Source organism: Corylus avellana, chromosome 8, assembly GCF_965113065.1.
Source record: "Corylus avellana chromosome 8, dhCorAvel1.hap1.2, whole genome shotgun sequence".
NCBI classification, from domain to species: Eukaryota; Viridiplantae; Streptophyta; class Magnoliopsida; order Fagales; family Betulaceae; genus Corylus; species Corylus avellana.
In genome coordinates, this window is record NC_142497.1 from 3,558,906 (window position 1) to 3,567,445 (window position 8,540).

Sequence of the window (8,540 nt, forward strand, 5' to 3'; positions counted from 1 at the left end):
ACTCAAAAAAGAGAAATGAAGGACTGAATGTTCACCTTTGAGATCAGTTGATCGAGCAGACCCAATATATTGAAGCTCTAAAGACTCAAATTGAGAGCAGATGTGTGTGTATGCCTTGCAATCTTATTTTTTAATTTCCTATATATTTATTGCTAAGCCTTTGTGCGCATTAATTGAGACTCATTTCCTAATATCATTTTAATTTTACTCTTTCAAAAGCCTTGTCATGCAATGTTCTCTTTTCTTATTTTTCTGAACCAGTAAAAAAGAAAAAGAAAAGGAGAAAGAGAGAGAAAGAGAAAGAGAAAGAGGAATTGAAAGGAAGGATAATCATAGAGCTGCTCTAGTTGAGCAATTCTTTTTATTTATTATTATTTTTTTTTCCTGAGCAATCCTTTTAAAAGCACTCATATGTTTTTTTAAAAGTGGTTTTTACTTTTATTAAAGAAACAGACAATTATATTTTCTTCTAACAATTGGATTATTTATTTCGCTTTTCTTTCAAGTAGATATAATTGAGTGGGACTCACGATGAAATTTATTTACAACACTTTACTTTTGATTTTTGTGGATGACTTGTCCAGCTAGATAGGCATTGAGAATCTTTTGTGTACTGATTGGAGTCACCTCTATCCTCCAATACCGAAGATAAAGGGTCAACAATACTCAATCAGATATATTGATCAATATTGGTAATACCTTTATCTATTAATTTTCTTCAATTAAATGATTTTCAGCCAAACAGGCAGTCCCAATACTCAATCACCACAAAAATAACAATCCGTAAGCATTCTATATCGGGAAGACCCCAAGTCCTACAAAATTCTTCATTATCTTTGCTTCTTGGATACCCACACCCCTCAATGTAATCCTCATAACTTCCCAATTAATCCTCTAAAGTATTTTTGTTCTTTAATTTGTAAATGGTTTCCATGTCTAAGACTTTTTCCCAATTAATCTCCACCACCTAATTACTGTTGTGAAATTAGACGCTACTAATTCCTCTTCAGGATCTTGGGATCCAATCTGTCAAGAAGACAACAACACACAAGTACGGTAAATAGTATTTTACCAAAGATACAGCTCAGTAGTTCCCAGGTAAGATTGGAGGAGTTACACCGGTCTCACTTAAAATCCAATCTTTCCTAGACAGAACATACACGTGTATTTTTGATTAGTACTATAAACACGCACAAAAATACACAAGACAAGAAATTTATACGTGGTTTGGCCAATACTGCCTACATCCACCAAGTTGCAGAGATTTCACTACTTTGGAAAAAAATAACGGGGAGACTTTACAAGAGATATTTCAGAGAGAGATTGCACACAACTCTTTTATGTTGTGATCTGCAATTCTTATATGCCTAACACTAGACTTATCTCTCTATACCTTTTTCTCTCAACCTTTCCTTCTTTTCTCTCTTTATACTTTTCTTGTTTTAGCTTTTTGAAACATTGAAGCTTGATGCTCCTTATATAGGTGTAGAAGGGTTGGTGAGAAACATGAAAGTCCATGGTTAGTGCAACAACCATGCACTATTCCTTCGACGGCTTGGTTGGTGCAACAACCTTTCACTATTCTTTTGACGGCTTGGTTGGTGCAACAACCTTTTACTATTCCTTTGACGGCTTCTAGAAGATGCTATCATTGTTTACTCATTTGACTCCATTTTTCAACAATCTCCCACTTGGAGTCTAATGAGTTGGAATCTCAACAATCTCCGCAATTCCCTCTTCTGCAACTCGTCCATTTGTCCTCAAGCTTGAAGACCAACTGAAGTTGAGTACAACTTCAGTTTCTCTGTAGTAACTGTTTTAGTTAACATGTCAGCTGGATTCTTGCTGCCCTGGATCTTCTCAAGTATCAACACCTTATCTTCTAGAAGTGATCTGATGAAATGATATCGAAGTCCAATGTGCTTGGTTCTTGAATGAAATGCTGAATTCTTTGCCAAGTGTATCGCACTCTGGCTATCACTGTGTAAAACATTCTTCTCTTGTCTGAAACCCATTTCTGCCAACAATCCCTGTAACCAAATCATCTATTTGCTAGCCTCAGTTACAGCCACGTACTCTGCCTCTGTAATGGATAAAGCAACAACCTTCTGTATCTGCGAAATCCAACTCACTGCAGTAGTACCAATTGTGAAAACATATCCGGTAGTGCTCCTCATGTGATCTACCTCTCCAGCAAAGTCTGCATCTACAAACCCTTGTAGTTTTAGCTCGCCATTTTTGAAACATAGGCTTATGTTAATTGTACCTCGTAGATACCTTGGTATCCACTTTACTGCCTCCTAGTGTTGCTTCCCGGGTTTTGACATGAATCTGCTCACAGCTCCCACTGCATGAGCTATATCTGGTCTCGTGCAAACCATGGCATACATCAAACTTCCAATGGCTGAGGCATATGGAACCTTAGCCATGGAGTCCTTCTCTTCTTCTGTCTTGGGGGACTGATTCTTGGATAGCCGAAAGTGACTAGCCAAGGGTGTGTTAAATTGCTTAGCATTACTCATGCTAAACCTTTTCAGAATACGGCCAATGTACTCCTCTTGAGACAACTACAAAGTACCCTTTTGCTTGTCCCTATTTATTCTCATCCCAAGAATCTGCTTCGCTGCGCCCAAATCCTTCATATCAAACTCACTCGATAGTTGCTTTTTCAACTTCTGTATTTCATCCATATCCGAACTTGTTACTAACATGTCATCGACATATAGTAACAAAATAACGTAACTGGACTCAAACCTTTTGAAGTAACAACAATGGTCAGCGTTGCACTTGTTGTAGCCATGCCTCTGCAAAAACCCATCAAACTTTTTGTACCACTGTCTTGGGGCTTGCTTCAGGCCGTACAAGCTTTTAGTCAATTTGCACACAAGTTTCTCTTTCCCTTTGACTGGAAAACCCTCCGGTTGTTGCATGTAGATCTCCTCCTTTAGGTCTCCATGGAGGAAAGCAGTCTTCACATCTAATTGCTCTAGGTGCAACCCCTCTGCTGCAACAATGCTGAGAACTGAACGAATGGTATTCAGTTTCACAACCGGTGAGAAAATGTCGGTGTAGTCAATTCCTTCTTTTTGCTGAAAGCCTTTGACCACCAATCTTGCCTTGTGTCTCTTGGAACCATCATGTTCCTGTTTGACTCTATATACTCATTTGTTGTGTAGAGTCTTCTTTCCCACGGGTAACTTAGCTAGCTCCCATGTTTTATTAGAGATGAGAGACTTCATCTTATCCTTCATTGCAAGCTCCCACTTGCTCGAGTCCTCTACCTGACATGTTTCATCATAGCATTTAGGTTCTCCACCATCTGTTAATAACAGAAAGTTCATGCACTTCCTATTTGGTACATGTGGACGAGCAGACCTTCTAGGTGCAGGCGTAGGAGTTGGATCTTGTGGTGCTTGTTGATTTGTAGGTTCTTTAGGCTTTTCAGGCTGAGGATCCTCACCAACTTGCTGCACCAGACTACTTTCTGGAAGATCATCCAACTCAACATACATATGATCATCTTGTACTGAACTAGTAGGTTGTACAATACCTCTATCCTTGTACATCACCTTCTCATTGAAAACCACATCTTTACTTCAAATGATTTTCTTATGTTGATCATTCCATAGTTGATAACCAAACTCATCTCCTCCATATCCAATGAAGATGCACTTTAGTGACTTAGGGTCTAGCTTTCCCCTCACATGGTCACTAATGTGCGCATAAGTAATGCAACAAAAAACTTTTAACCATGAAAGATTTACCTTCTTTCCGCTCCATACCTCCTCCGGTATGCGTTGCTCCAACGGCACTGATGGTCCTCGTTTAATGAGGTAGGCTGCTGTGTTGATTGCTTCAGCCCAAAACTGCTTGGGTAGGCCTGAGTGAATGTGCATGCTTCTGGCTCTTTCTGTTAGTGTTCGGTTCATCCGTTCTGCCACCCCGTTCTGCTATGGGGTTCTTGGAACAGTCCGTTCCAAACGGATCCCATTCTGGAAATAGAACTTTTTGAACCCGGTGTCCTCGTACTCTCCACCGTTGTCAGATCTTAGCTTCTTGATCTTTAAGCCTGTCTCGTTCTCCACCATGGCCTTCCATTTCTTGAATACTTCGTACACCTCCGATTTCTGTCTCAAGAAATAAACCCATACCTTCCTGAAATGGTCATCAATGAAAGTCACAAAGTATGACTTTCCGCCAATGGACGAGACTGTAGCTGGCCCCCAGACATCTGTGTGAACTAGCTCCAACTTCTCATTTTTAAGGGTTCTGCCACCCGTTTTGAAACTCACTTGTTTCTGTTTGCTGAAAATACAATTTTCACAGAAGTCGATATTAATCGACTTTAACTTTGGTAGCTTCCCCAATGAGTGCAAAACTTTGAGCCCTTTTTCACTCATGTGGCCTAGCCTTTGGTGCCACAGATCTGCTTCAGCACTTGAATTCGCAATAGCAATAGTATCCCTCATATCTATGGTTATATAGAGGGTACCAGTCTTTTCACCTTGAGCTATCATCATAGCCCCAAATGTGACCTTCCACTTACCCTCGTGGAAGTGAATGCCATGCCCATCATCATCAAGCTGTCCCACAGATTCTTCTTCAGTTCTGGAACATGTTTGACTTTCTACAACTTCCATACTGAATCGGCATGTATTCTGATCCGAACATTTCCCATGCCCACAAAATCCAGCGCCGTACCATCAGCTAGATACACTTTCCCGAAATCTCCACTAACATAGTTTCCCAAGATTTCGCGTATCGCTGTTATATGAAAGGAAGCCCCTGATTTTAACATCCAAGAATCAAAGGGACTATCAACCGAAAGGATCAGGGCCTCTTGCGCTTCATCTGCCACCACGTTTGCAGAGTCGCTTGTTGCCTCTTTTTTCAGAGCTTTACACTGATTTTTGTAGTGACCCGTCTTGCCACAATTCCAACATTCAATAGTTTTTGAGCTACTCTGGTTGTTGGAATTTCTTGGATACCTTGACTTTGACTTGCCGGCCCTTGATCTCGACCTTCCATGCCCGCTGCCTCTGTTTGAACTTTTACCTCTACTTTCCACATCAAAGCAGATCCGAAAGTGGACTTATTATCTGCCTTCTTCATGGTCGCATGAGAGATGATGTCTTGCACAATCTCATTGAACTTGAGAGTTGTCTTTCCAAACATGAGCGTGGTGACAAAATGCTCATATGAATCTGGAAATGATGCAAGCAATAACAAGGCTCGATCTTCTTCACTGAATTGAACATCTATCAGATTCAAGTCGTTGATCAAAGCGTTGAAGATGTTGATATGCTTCATCATGTCCTCGCCTTCCTTCATCTCCAGTTTGAAGAGTTTCTTCTTGAGGAAGAGCTTATTTGACAAGGATTTTCCCATATATATGGCTTTTAGCTTGTCCCACATATCTTTGGCAGAGATTGCTGATATCACATGATTTAATACATCATCTGTGATATACATCTCAATGGTAGAGATTGCCCGTTGATCTATATTTGACCATTTGGGGTCAGTCACATCCTCCGGTCTTTTTTCTAAGGCAACTAGCAGCCTTTGTTGAATAAGAACGCCACGCATCCGTCTTTGCCATAAACCAAAATTGATCTTCTCATCAAATGGCTTTATTTTAACTTTCATAGATCCGCCTGATCCATAATTTGGACTCCACTTCTTTGAACTGTCACTTGAAGAAGCAACTTCATGAGTGGTTTCGGGGGTTTCTTCAAACATCCTTCTTGTTGTATAAACTTGACGCAATTGCTCCCACTCAAACGGAACACGAACCGAGCTCTGATACCAATTGTTGTGAAATTAGATGCCACTAATTCCTCTTCAGGATCTTGGGATCCAATCTGTCAAGAAGACAACAACACACAAGTACGGTAAATAGTATTTTACCAAAGATACAGCTCGGTACGTTCCCTGGTAAGATTGGAGGAGTCACACCGGTCTCACTTAAAATTCAATCTTTTCTAGACAGAACATACACGTGTATTTTTGATTAGTACTATAAACACGCACAAACATACACAAGACAAGAAATTTATACATGGTTCGGCCAATACTGCCTACATCCACCAAGTTGCAGAGATTTCATTACTTTGGAAGAAAATAACGGGGAGACTTTACAAGAGATATTTCAGAGAGAGATTGCACACAACTCTTCTATGTTGTGATCTGCAATTCTTATATGCCTAACACTAGACTTATCTCTCTATACCTTTTTCTCTCAACCTTTCCTTCTTTTCTCTCTCTATACTTTTCTTGTCTTAGCTTTTTGAAACATTGAAGCTTGATGCTCATTATATAGGTGTAGAAGGGTTGGTGAGAAACATGAAAGTCCATGGTTGGTGCAACAACCATGCACTATTCCTTCGACGGCTTTGTTGGTGCAACAACCTTTCACTATTCCTTTGACGGCTTGGTTGGTGCAACAACTTTTTACTATTCCTTTGACGGCTTCTAGAAGATGCTATCATTGTTTACTCATTTGGCTCCATTTTTCAACAATTACTGATAGCAGAACAATTGTACACCCTATGATTAGAAAATATATATTTAAGGAGCTTGATCAAAATCACCAATCTCTACCATTGGCAGCTTGCTTTGAATTTTAACAAGATTTTCGGAGCGCCGATCGAGCTAGCTGCCAAATCCAATTTTTGTTCACAACAACACTCCATAACTTGGCTCCAAATTGTTGGTATATATATATATGTTGGATCAATTTTTCTAGAGTTCTTAGTGAATTCTGTTGGAGCATTTTTCTAGCGAGAACAAACGACCGCAGCAGTTATCATACAGTTGGATGGAGATGGGGCTTCTTTGGCTTAAGAATGGTGTAACTGCAAAATAAAGAAAATGTTAGAGGATCTCTGACTGGAGCCAAACACACTCTGATGCTTAAGTTAATATATTTTATTTTTTTAGTGCAAAAAATGGCTTGGGTTCTTAAGAGAATGATGGCTTGTTTGGAATTGTGTTTAAATGGCATAAAAATACTTTTAATACTCAAAAAGTTCGTTTGAAGAAAAAAGTATTCGTTCGGTAAAAAAATTAAAAGTGTTTTTAAGAATTCAAAAAGCCTAAAAATGGCAAAAACACACTTTTGGCAAAAACTTAAAAATTAAGCAAATCGTTTTTTGTCTTAAAAATTCTATTTCTCGAACTCAATCCCAAACATGCTCTTAGTCTATAGAGACCACAAACAGTGAGATAGAGAGAAAAACATCCCCTTATGGGTTGTGTCCCCCTTTATATATAGGGTTTTCTAAGTGGCTGCTTACGACGAGAGAGAAAAGATAGAATCAATCATGTTATGGGTCTATGACCCGTTGGTAATATGGTTTAGTCCATTAGAATTAGGGATTTGCTCATAAAGCATAATGCTTTAATTAAGGTAAGTGACTATTGTCTTTCAGGAGAATAATAGATTTATTAGTTCTATTAGGAAAATAAGGAGACTTGCTCATAAAGCAATATCTCTAGTAGAAAATATGGGATTTGTCTCCCATTAGAATTATATTTTCCATTTATATGTGTTTCTATTTCTGTCATGTAATAGTCTATATAAACTTAAGAGTGGTCAATAAAATATATGAGAAGTTAATATTTAACTCTACTAGTTGTTTTAGGAGGTTTAGGGTTCCTCGAACTACCCTAAAATTAGGAGGCTCAGGATTCCTCGAATTATCCTACAATAAATCTATCATTCTTGTTGATTATTCATCTCTCGTTATGGAGGCCTACTGATGTGTTTTTCTCATAAAGTCCAGAGTTTGTCCCCCCTTTTTGCACTGTATCCATACTTGAGAAGACCAAGTGGGACCTATGGTGAGACTTTATCCCAATAGTTATCCCTCATTCGCATGGTAGCCTTGTCCAACTAGTGGGAATCTTTGGTGTACTCGTGATCCGAAGTTAGCTTTACTTTTCTTGCCAAATTTGGTGAAGTATTATTATTATTATTTGTTAAAATAATGATGATGCGGAAATAATAACGGAAACAATATAGAAAATAAATACACAGAATTTTATGGGTGCTTTGGTGTTAGACATCTACATTTATCACTCGGAATACTCTTAATGGCTACATTGTGCTCACTAACTTTTTTTTGTATACAATACAAAGGTCCATATTTATAGGGTAATCTCTAAATACAAGTATAGTAATCAAATCCCCTAGATTTGATTACTATACTTGTATTATGGAATAATTATTTATAGGGTGCTCATATTTGTGGTTCGATGTTACTATATTTACGTAATTATGGAATATACAGAAAATATATTATATTTTTCGTATATTCTAACATCTCCCTCAAACTCAAGGTGGAATATTCTTGAATCTTGAGTTTGAAATCTGAAACAATGATGATGATTGTGGTGGAGGCCGGAATAAGCTGTAGATGGTGGCGACTATCAGAGGAGATGAGATAGAGGCTGGCGGGCAGCCAGCGACGACGGTAAATGGCTGGTGAATGCAGATTCAAAAGGGCTGACAACAGGCCAAACTCCAAAAGGGGTCGACA